Raw genomic sequence first — 12,632 nt, forward strand, 5'->3', positions numbered from 1 at the left:
GATGAGCCCTATGAATTGCTTGCTCACTCCCCCACAGTGGGTTGGGAGAGAACTGGGGAAGAATAAGAGTGAGAAAACTCTTGGGTTGAGATAAATGCATTTTATTGGTAAATCAAAAGCCACACACACAAGCGAAATGAAACCAGGAATTCTTTCAGCACTTCCCATGGGCAAACAGATGTTCAGCCATCCCCTGCAAAGTAGGGATACTATGAATCATGGTTGATGGGGAAGACAAATGCCATAGCTCTGAGAATTCCTTCTTCTTTCCTCAGTTTTACATACTGAACATGTTACCTTTATCTCTCTGGTTTGACCAGCTGTTCTTCCTTTGTCTCCTAAGAGCTTCTTGTGTACTTCCTGCTGACTCAGTAGCAGGGCAGTAAGAATTGCAGGATAGTGCTTCGCCACATGTAAGCCCTGCTCAGCAATAACAGAAACATCTCCACATTATCAACATCAATCAGCAAAAATCCAAAACATAGCTACAGTGAAGAACATTAACTCCACTTAAGCCAAAACCAGCACTGTGATGATATTAGTAGCAGCATACACCTTACTGTTGAAGCCTTCAATAAAAAAACAATGTCATTCAGCAGCAAAGAAAGGGTCTTCAAACATTGATGTGATAAATTCTGTCACCAGGATTTGCTACAATTGTATTCTACTTCTGAACACTGTTTTTGCATGCAATCCTTCCAAACAGATTTCTTTTTTCTTTGACTATTTTAGAATACTATTGTGGTTATTACTGTTGTGTTTTTATCTCTTAATAAACAACACAAGAACTTTATTTTAACCTCAGGATTTGAGAGGAAAGAGAAAAAAAAATTTTGAACAATGTGACCGTAAGCTAAACAATTTCTTTCTACTCCACTCTTCTCTGGCATCACTGTAAAAATGAATGTTATCTTTATTTTAAAGCATAACTTGATTTTAGAAAAGGTCTTGAAATGGCATTCATATATTATCTATTGTGTACTATTAAACTCAGTTTTGATCTCTAGGGTCTGTTCTATTAAATATGACATGTTAAAACCAGCATCATAGTTCACACCATACTAAATAACATCTTCCTTTTATCTGTGCATGTAATTGTGTCTGTTCTCAGTTGAAGATACTGAAATGCTGACAGTTCATAAAAAGTGTCAGCAATACTTTTTTCAATGTGGAAGAAGAATACATGGAATAGAAGAAAGGGACATTGCAGGTGAAGTTTTCAGTGGTGTAGAAGACCTCCAGAAAGTATAATTGAAAGGATTCATCCCCAAAGGAAAAAAAAAAAAAGAATTATTAAGGTTAGAGAAATAAAACAAATGGCAGAACAATAATATTGGAAGAGAAGGATAAAAAATTTGATGCAAATGATTCAAGATCTGCTGACAAATTCAGGCTAGTAGTCAATCTCAAAATAAAATCTGTGCCAGATAAAGGTCTGAACAGAAGATGAGAGTCTTTGCTTTCCTTTGATTATCCTTTAAAGTTTGAAAAGGATAGCCTCTGGAAGGTTAATCCTCTCAGAAAGAGATGAGAGAATAAACTGAAGATGGACTGAGAGGAACAAACCAAGTCTGGGACAAAGCAACAGCAACATGCATGTATTTTAGGACTGCACATTTTAACATACCTTTGTAGGATTTTGGACATTGTAGGATTTTGGACATTGCTATCCTTGCATTGTCTGCTGACAAAACAGATAAGTCTAGGTAAGGAGTTTCGGGCACTGTGAGACAAAACAATGCAGACTAGAAGATGCAGAGGTAGGGGAGGAGTGAGGATTTGTGCTCTTTTTCCTGCTCTTTCTCTGTAGTGAAATATTTCCTGGATAGAGGTAAGAAACAGCTTTTAAGGCTGTGTGATGCCTTTTGTTTGCTGCAAACTACCTCATAAACTTCAGATTCATCTGAAAACTTCAGAATTTTTCTCCTCCCTCCTATTATAGTGTTTCTTTCACACACTACAACAAAGTTTTCAGTGCCAAAGTAAAGTCATAAAAACCACCCAAATTCTCCAGAGGCTCAAAATAGCTGTTATCCACTCTATCATAGCTATATCTCTTCAAATTCACTGTTGTACCAATATGAGCAGTGTCCTTAATGATCACTTCTGAAACCATACCTGCTGATTATCATAGCAAAAAAAAAAATAAAAATTCTGTTATACATATTTTATTTTAGAAGAAATTAGGTTTTCACTCCTCTTTCTTTCCATAGTCTTCTTAGTCACATAAGATGTCTCAATGCAGATAATATTTGGCAATAATACAGTCAATGCATACTGAATATGCACTTTTTAATATTTATCCCTAACATTATCATTAACAATTATTTGTGTCTCACATTTAAATTTGATTGTCTAAGAGACATTTAACATAATTTTAAGCATTCTTCAAATATAAATTCATTTCTAGTTATTTAAATCTCAACTTCAAAATGCTTTATTAAATAGATTTCCTTAAGCGATTCTTTTGTTCACAAAAAATCAAGCTCCTAAAGTTTGGTTTTGTTTCTAATCAATAAATTATATAGTTTCGTTAACACGTCAAAAAACTAAACTACAAGACCTAACCAAGCACATTAAAAAACCAAACTAACTAAGAAATAAACTCCCTAAATCTAGATACAAAAAGTCTCTGGCTGTCAAAACATGATGGAGAGTTAAAGTGTCATCTTATATTTGCAGTTATAAGGGGAAAGAAAAATTTGCATATTGTGTAACTGGATTTGGATTCTAAAAACCTTGATTAGGCAAATGACCTAGTAATCTGTCTCACAGAAAGAAAATATTCTGTCTGCTTGCTTGGGCATTTGCTTTGGTGAGTGGAGGTAGATGAGAGTGGGTGTCAGAATTAAGAGCCATTTTTAACCTGTACTGGGATATATATTCATGAAAAGCAGAAACAGGACATTCTTTTTAAAAGCAAGTTGTGTGTATAACTTCCATAATACCTTTGAATAAATCCCCATAGATTAAGAGAAGATTATGCATGGCCCTGAAAAGAAAGGCAATTTTGCTAAACTACCTAATAAAATACAAAAATGACAAAGCAAAGAATAAAATGGATTTTTAGTGAAAAAACAAACAGATTTTTTAAAAAAACAGTACTACAATTTTTCCTAAGACAAATATCTTAATTGGCATATTTTGGAAAGAGCACTACTTCAGATCCAAAAGTTAACTACTAGCAAAATAATGAAAGCTGCAATTAAAATAGATTGGCAGAATGGAGATGAAGAACAAAATATGGTGCTTAGTCTGTTTTTATTCACAAATGTGCATAAATATAGTCTTTGGAGTTAAAATAATTGATATGCATATTGCAATTAACCTAAATTAAGAAAAAGTAAAATCAAATGAAGTGATTTAGAGCTACACCACTCAATTTGTCACTACACTAAGTAACATGTATGTTCTCACAAGACTGTGTTCTATGAACAAGCATATAAGGCGTATAAATAATTAGGAATACAGAAATACAATAATGAGTGATGTTTAAGTCTGTACAATGAAGACAGATACCAAAACTAGGACTGCAGATACTCCAATGTTGTATGCAAGTACCCGACTAGATATCTTCTATTGTCTCAAATTCATTTGCAATCGATCAAAAAATTTCAAAAACACTAGTATAAGTATTGAAGTCAGATCACTATGGCAACCATAAATGCTGTTTCCTTACAAGCACATGCTGTAAGTGATACCTTATATAAAAGTTATGGCCTACATAAAATATTATGGGACACTAATAGACAAAGGTAAAAAAGGGTAGTAAGTTTGAAATAGAACCCATAGAAAGGGATGAAAAATTAAATGCGCAAGTGATCAATCTGTCTAAGAATATTACAATTTAGCTGATTTTCTTAATAGTTATGGGTGCCAATAATACACAGAAAGAAAAGTAGATGAACAAATTACATGTAGTTTGTTAATTTATTTCACCTCAGCCGTTTTGCAAGATGTCTACAGTCATTACAATATTGAAATCCACTAATTCTTTTGAGTAATCCGAGAATGTACCTATAAAGATATTTCTGCTTGGGGTCAAGAGGTGCTGCTGGGTGAAAAATGATTTGGAAAATGGATCATAGTTACAAATACATTATTAAGAACTCAGGGCTTTGTAGCTTTGATCTTTAGAATACTCCAGTTTTATGTAAAAATTCCACATGATAATCTGACAGACACTGGGAAATAAAGGTTGTCAGTATAGTATTTTTAAAAAAAAAATCTTGTTTTTTTTCTACAAGCTCTTTTGTCGCTATTCTGAAAACCTTGTCTTGGTCTCATCAGACATTCTTCTTGTTTATATTATCAAAATTATATATTCAATATATGATAGAGAAAAATAGTACATATATGTATAGAGAGACGGAGAGGAAGAGAGAAAGAGAGAGAGTGCGAGTATATCACAAATCCCCATTTTTTATTACTACATTCTCAATCAAATACAATGAGTGGGGGTTTTTTTGTTTGTTTAATGGTTCGGTGTCTTGTTTAATTTGCTTTGGTTAATTTATTCACCATGTATTGAATATTATGTAGAAGAAGAAGGAGGTAGCTTTAAAGGACTTTTCAAAAACAGAGACTTTGCTTTGTGCAAATTCACAAATGCTTGTCCTAAAAGACAAGCATAACAGGTTTTTGCTGTTCTTTGGATTTTACCTTTTTCCCAAAGCTTTTTGAGTGTTTACAGGTTATTTTGTTTACAGGTTATTTGCTTGATTCTTGTGATGTATGTCTGAATTGGGTTGTTTACCTGGTTGGTGTTTTATTTTCAGTCCTAGACCAGAGTTGTTAAATTGAAAGAATGAAATCAATTTACAGATATACCACATCTGAAATAGAGATATCTAGAGAACTGACTTTTTTAGAAACTCCTTTAAAGAGGAAGAATTAAACAAGAAAACAGGTAAAATGAAGAGGAAAGCATATTCTTTGGAATTGCCTCAGGCAATGCCTCAGTCCACACTGCTTTTGCAAACCTTTTGCCAATCATCAGAGGGTCTGTATTGCACAATGGTCCCCTGAATCTTCAGGTAAGTTTCCCACTGATATGCCTTCCCTCCCTGTCCCTCACAAACCTTATAACAATAATAAATAAAAAATGGTAAATCTGATTTATTTCTGATCAGGCAAGGATAGGAGACCGTCTCCAATTCAAAACTTCCAATTTACATGGTAAGAGATGACACAATACTCTCAAAGCATGTGAAAGTGTAGCGTAGGTCAGTCACTATTTCAAACCATTCCTGAGAGCAGGCCTCATGAATCCCTTCTGTGAGCCAAATAGCCATGAGCCTGCTGGACACAAAGTGGTCAGGGATCCCCTCCTCCTCCATGTAGAAGTCACCTCAAGGCTAGAAAAAGTGTCCTATGCCACAAGAAATGGGTGGGCCACCCAGTGCCATGGGGACTGCTGTGTGAGTAACCATACCCTGAAAGCAGGAGAACTGAAAATCATACCTCTTCCCCATCTCAAGTTGCAAGGAGGATTTATGCATAACCGTAGCCAGTTCTTCACATCCTGGAACATCTAACTGTGAAATGTTGAATATGTTCATAAGAGAACATATGGATAAGCCCAAACACATGAACACAAAGGATTACCTGGTCCATGGGAACACTTGCAGAAGTCAGATTTAATATGACATCCTAGGTAGTGATACTTCAGAACACTTGAAGCACCTTTTCTTGTAATTTCTCTTTTTTTTTCATTCTAAAAGATGGTGGAATGACTGATGGGTACCTCTGGAGACCACCTAGGCCAGCTCCCTGCTCACACAGGCTGGTCAGATAAGTTTTCTCCAAATTCTGTCCTGTGCAGTTCGAGTATTTCCAGAGATGGAGATGCCATACTATCCCTGGGAAAACTATGGTAAACATAGAATCATAGAATAGACATTAAGGTTGGAAACAGTCTCCAAGATCATCAAGTCCAGCCTTTGACCAGACACAACAACATCAATTAAGCTTTAGATCTAGGTGCAACATATAGTGGTTCTTCGAACACTTACAGGGGTGGTGACTCCACCAACTCCTTAAGCAGTACTTTATAGCACCTGAAAACTCTTCTTTTGAAGAAATTCTTCCTGATGTCCAACCTGAACCTGACCTGGCTTGAGGCCATTTCCTCTAGTTCTGTCACCAGTTGTATGGGGGAAGAGGCCAACCCCCACTTTGCTGCAATCACCTTTTAGATGGCTGTTGAGAGTGATAAGATCACCCCCTGAGCCTTCTCCAGGCCAAGCACCCCCAATTCCCGCAGCTTCTCTTCAAAGCTTTGTTTTGGAAGCTTTGTTTTGAAAATGAAATAAATCACAGAGCTTTGATACTTAAATGCACTTAAATGCAATATGACTATAAACGTAAGCTGACTGCAATGAAAATATTGCAACCATACTGTCCAGCTAGATGGACCTTTGATCTGACTCATTATTATAGATGCTTCAACAAATCTGGTTAAAATAGAGATTTTCTACTTTTCATGAAGGAAGGTCAGATTTCAAAGGCAGAAATGCACCTAAAAATGAAAATAAACACCTGTTTGTCTTTTTAAAAGTACTTAGGTCAAAACAGTGGTGTTAAAAATACTACATGTAATCCTTAATATTGTGAGCAGTCAGAGTAATCTCAGTCAGCCACAAGACAAGAGTCCATTAAGGGTATGTTTTGTGATGATATTGATGGACTGAGAGCGTTTCCCTGCTTCCAGTATCCTAATACATCACAGCTATCACTGGATATTAAAGAGCTGGATGGCAATTCTTGGCTTCTGCAGGAAGGAGATCTGTGTACTCCAGTCCTTATGTAATAAGGCAAAAGCCCAGGACTCCCTGATAATGTATCACCTGGACATGTTATATAAGTCCTGCAAGTAAATGAAGAAAAGTTTTTAGAGAATGATTCTGGTACAAGGATCAAATACAGGGAAGACAGTTAACTGAAAAGACAAATTTAATTTTTCTAATCTAGTTTTTTATGAGTCCTTTTGTAATATTGTTTAAGCACTACTATCATTTGGGCAACCTTGCAGACCATGATTTTACATCTAAGTTGACCAACAGCAGTTAGACCAGTATGAGATCAGTGAAAGATCCTCACAATAGGTATGATCTTCTTTATTTTGCTTTGTTTACTTTGAATTTTATATTAAACTTAAGATGAAGTTTAACATCAGCTGAAATAAATCCAGTTAGTATTTCAAGCAGATGCTGAGACTCACATACGTAAAACTTAGATGGACAAAATATTTTTCCCATCTTCAGGGTTGGAAGATCATAGTGCTGCTATTTGTTGTTTGCTCTGCAAAAAGCAGCCTGGCAGCAATTATTTTATGGTTCTTCAAGTCACTTTCTGAACAGAAGATGAAAGCAGAGAAATCCTGTTCATATAATACTGTAAAAAATTACTCAACATGTTAGAGTTCTGCAAATGGACAATATTTTTTTCTCTGAGATGTACCACTTTACTATCTATGCTTTTATGCTAAGAATTTTCCATTTTTTTATTAAATCAAAAGCACTAAAACAAATTTTAAAAAACTCAGCAGCATGATGAGCAGAACTTTGCCTCGTTTCAGCTGGATGTTTATTGCAAGGTTGTATGAGGTAGCTCCTTAATGTTGCAGTAATATTTTTTTCTTTAAATTATACATATAAAGTTGAATAAAATACCTCTTAGGACTTTTAGACAGGTTATAAAACTTTCTACACACACTCCAGATGCATAATTATGTATGCACACAGACACACTTATCCCATGTACCTGACCTATTGCTCCCATATTCAGGACAGATTGAAAGGACACAAGGCTTTATTTTGTGGGGTTTGGGCACTTTTTCTTTGGTTGGTTGGTTGGTTTTTGTTTGGTTTTTTTTTTGTTGTTTTTTTTTTTTTTTTTGTTTTGTTTTCACTTGTTTTGGTTTTTTTTTTAGTTTACATCTTTTAAATTTTTCTTGTTGTCACAAAATTTGTTTCTGAGGAAGTAGGAACCACTTATAATTAAGAGTACATTCAGTGATCAAACTAAACACAAAATCTCCACAAAAACTCCAACTCACAAATCTATATTTGTTTACCTTTCAGTTGAGCTGACTCAGGGAGAAAAGTGAAAACTGAGATTGTGTGGTTCTTCTTAATTGAACTCTTCCTTCACTGACCTAGTAATTTTGGGGGATTTTTTTCCCCTCTCATATGCTTTCTTGCTTTGCCTTTGGTGTCTTCAAATAACTACTAGTGTTTCTAATAATAATTACAAAGTACTTGGCCTTGTCAGATTGGCCTTGCCTTGTCTTGTTGGTCTGTTTCCCAGTTAATTCAGAAAAATGTTTTTTACAAAATAAGATAAGAGTTCTAAAATCACATTAATAACTTTTGTGAGTGTTTGTAAAGACAGGTTTACTTTTCACCAAGTAGTAATGGGGGAAATCAAAAAATTTCCTCTAAAATCAAAACAAGTAGCATCTTAAACAAATTTATTTTGATGTACTCCAACTATGTAAAAATTGTACAATTAACTAGTTAATTTTTAAAAATTTTTAAAAGTTATGTTTTTAAAAAATGAAAAATTAAGAATTATATTTTGATATAATGTCTACTTGAGATTAATGTAAAGACTTTTTGGTAAAAATCTTGACTCAATAATTAGTTGAAAGTAAAAATAAAAGATGGGATTCTAATCACATGCCATGCCAATTAGAAAACAAATGTACTCTGTCAGGAAAACAGAATATATCCCATACTGCAGTTGTGCAATTGAATTGGGAGAGTGACTGAAAGTAAGACTTATATTTTGTGCCTAGTTTAATGCACACTGGAAGCATCTTTTATTTCTTGGGCACCTCTCCTGTGACACACTGCCTTACTAAAGAAAATTGTTTAGGATTTTCCGGCTTATCAGAGCTCAGTTATTCCCCTGTCCAGCAAAGGGGAGATTAGAAAACTTTTGATGGAGCCAATGAGTCTGTGCTGGCAGCTCTATTCTGAACTGAGACTGTAGCCTGAGGTTGCTAGGGCAGCTTCTCAGGGACAATGACCACCGGCACAAAGGCAGCACTATGCTGGAGCACTTTTTGTCACTATAACCTGTAACACTGTACCTTTCATATTGCTTTGTCCAGCTCCCTTTAGGCCAGCTTTGCCACTGGGGTAGGAGCTTATAAGAAATAGCCACATCTTTTTCCTCTATACTCACTGTCTGTGCTTTCTTATGAGAGAATTCGCTTGAGCAATAACACAGGCAACAGCAGAAACAGAATGCAAAGATGAAAAAAAAAAAGTTTCTGAACAAATAATAATACTCCAGAGCATGACAGAAGTAGTAATGAATTTATTTAAAGCACTAGAAAGCATTACCTTGAATTTGTCAGTCCTTTGCCTTCTCACATGTAAGGGCTTTCTCTGCTAAGAGGGAATCCTGTGTTTCATGAGGAAACAGCATCCCTTGGTGTTTTTATTCAAGTAACCTGGGGATTTCTCTAACCTATCGAGGCTGACTATGGTCACTAAGGAACCACCTGTCATGTGTAAATAGCTGGAGCAAAATACACACGTTTTCCTTTTGGTTAAGGGGGAACTACAAATTGTGTTGAAATATCATCCAGTTACTTCTGTTCTGTGTTTTTGATCACACAAGAAATACAAGGTTTTCTTCCTTGCTCTTTTTAAAAATACATGCACACACACATATAAATATATACCATAATTATATAAAAAACCCCATATAGTTCAGTAGACTGATTGTTCTTTATTTCTTGAACACTTAGTAACAATAACCAATACTGAAACTTGAGCCATGGTGACTTCAAATTAGCACCAAATTACAATTTCAAATAGAGGCAGTCACTTCAGGCATCTGACAGAAAATTTGAGAAAGATGAATTATATTTGCAAGAAGCATTACGTGCAGAACAGCAATTATTAAAATCCTTAGTACTTATGCATAGCCAGTCAAATTATCTGACAGGCTGAAAAACTTCTGTCATATTCTTTTATATAAAATCTTCCAAGGCACTGAAACTCATTTCAGAATAGCTTGGCAAGTATAAATAATGAATTACAGTGGGCAAAATCTGATTTCTCAAATCAAAATGATAAAGTCAGGCTTTTCTTCATCACACGTAATAGAAAGTTTCTAGTTTCAAAGTCTTTTTTCAAAATAGTAAAAGACAATGAACTAATAGTGAAAATATGTCTTATTTGAAAGCTAGATTGCTCATATAGGTGTTGTATTATAGGTCAAGAACTGCAGTTTGTTATATAATAATAAAAAACCCCCTGTATTGGTCCTCTGAATTCAAATTAATAAACCCAAAAACCAAATACTTCACCTCAAAATTCTTGATTACAGTGGTGGGTAGCCTCAGCCATGAGCCCAGAAATTACCTACAGCCTCTTATGCCTGTTCACACATTTGTATAGTAATTTTTTTAATTGAATTTATTTTGGAGGGAATATAAACTCTACACAGCATACTAAAGCAATGATTCAGAGTTGTAAGGCGTTGTCTAATAGTCAGCCAAATAAAGTAGACCACTCTTTATGCATAACTCAAAAAATGAAAGAATCCATATTAAAAATCAAGATGTTGAACTGTGACATTCTTGGGAAGACAGCTAGAATGGAAGTAAAAAAAATGAAGGAGTAAATTAGTCAGATTTCTACAAATCACACACAATGTCAAGAGAGCTCTACAAAGGAAGTTTCTGCCAGAGGAGGGACTGGTAAGTTCTTTCAACAGGCACACAAATCTTGCCATGGAAAATTACCCCATTCTAGGAGAAAACAGAAACCTCTTCTGGAAGCTGTTAAATACAGTCAATTTAGTAAATTTAATAAATGAATTTGTAATGCCTTTATCTTAATAAATACTAAAAAATGTTAAGTGGCAAAACGGATAACTTAAAATGCCAAAACCAAACAAAAACCCTAAAATACCCTTTTTTGTATTCAATTTATTGGTAGAGCCCAACCTTAAAATAAAAATATTACTATAAGTGAACAAAAGTACTAGTCAAAAAATAGACCCAAAAGTTGTTTTCATCTGAATTAACTTAAATGCCCAAGTAAAACAAATTAACAAAAACACCCTGCTGGTAAAATGGCTTTTCCTTCTAAAGCCACAGACTGAGATTTCTATCCTTCCAATTTAATTAAAAGGACAGAAAGTTACTTTTTTCACATGACTTTTGATGATAAAAGAGATTCATTAAATATTATATTACCCCATGCAGGCTCCATATCTAGGAGGCAAGTGCCTAGAGGACCTGGAAATAAAGAGATGAAGACACATAAATTTAATGCTGAAACAACAAGTTTCTGGTATGTTTTTCTGAAACAAAAGAATTCTCTGAGGTAGATGCAGACTGCATGAAGACCTACACATTAGAAAATAATTGATTTTTTTTTCCAGTAGCTAACTCACTACTTAATTTATATATTTTACATCAATAGGGGCCTAGAGAGGGCTCCTCTCCTTCTATATAACAGGCTTTCTGAATCCCATCTGAATCTCACGGGTGGGAACACCATTGGCAGTGGTGACAGGGATCCAGTGTCCCGAAGAGTGTGTGCTTGTTTATGTGGTAGGGATCACCATTTGAAGATGGCTTACCTGAAAACCTGCTATGCTAGCAACATGAACAAATGCAGACTTTCAGATGTTCTCTGACAAAACAGTTCTTCTTCAGCCTTTGTTTCTGAATTCTGGACAGCTCCCAATTTCCAAATTGTGGACAGGACAGCTCTATGTCCAGTTCCTCTGCCAGCAGACAATACCATTTTCTTGTGTTTCCTACATGCTCTGAGGTGACTTTTCAGACACTGGTGTCTTTACAGGAGACATATTTCCTGGCATGCTGGTCCATACAGTAGTTCTGGAGCTGTCTCAGTTTAAAACATTTAAAGCACAGTTTGGTATAATACAGTGAGATATTAGATAAAACAGCCATCTGTCTCTCCATCAGCCCTTCTAACTCTGGCTTCTTCTAGAATTTGTTTTATCAGTTTTCTAATTTCCTAATTTTTTTTCGTCGTGAAAGTATATGTACATATTTCCTAAAAATGTTTACTGGGAGATGGATTTTTTAAAAGTGTGAATAAGGAATAATTTTTTGTTCTACAATTGGAGAAACTCAGTGTGTTGATATGTAAATATATTACATTATAAAAAGCAAGTTGGTGAAATGATTCTTTAAGGAAATAGCACATGTTAAGCTTCATGATAACTTTCTTTTACAAAAAGAAATAGAAAATTATATGCTGATTTTCTTTCCAAGTTATTTCATTATGTTCCACGCAGCAGAGAAAATTTCTCTTTTCAAACCTGCATGGAGGATCTTGATTCCTATGTTATACTCATTTTGCTTCAGTGCAAATCTTGATTAACTGTATGAGAACATTGAAATTCAATGCACTCTTCCTTCCAACCATGTCCACTCGCTATAAACTGTATTTGCAAGTTAAACTGTGTTACTACATCATCTGACCTAAACCTTCAGCCTCTGAAAGAAAGACATCATACTGAAAACCACCCAGTTATTCTGACTAATTTTCTTGGACCTACTTCCTTAATAGTAACTTACAAGTGAGAGTATTTCTTAGCTGGAGGTCACTACGTTAGACAAGCTATTACAG

This window comes from Passer domesticus, chromosome Z, assembly GCF_036417665.1.
Source record: "Passer domesticus isolate bPasDom1 chromosome Z, bPasDom1.hap1, whole genome shotgun sequence".
NCBI lineage: Eukaryota > Metazoa > Chordata > Aves > Passeriformes > Passeridae > Passer > Passer domesticus.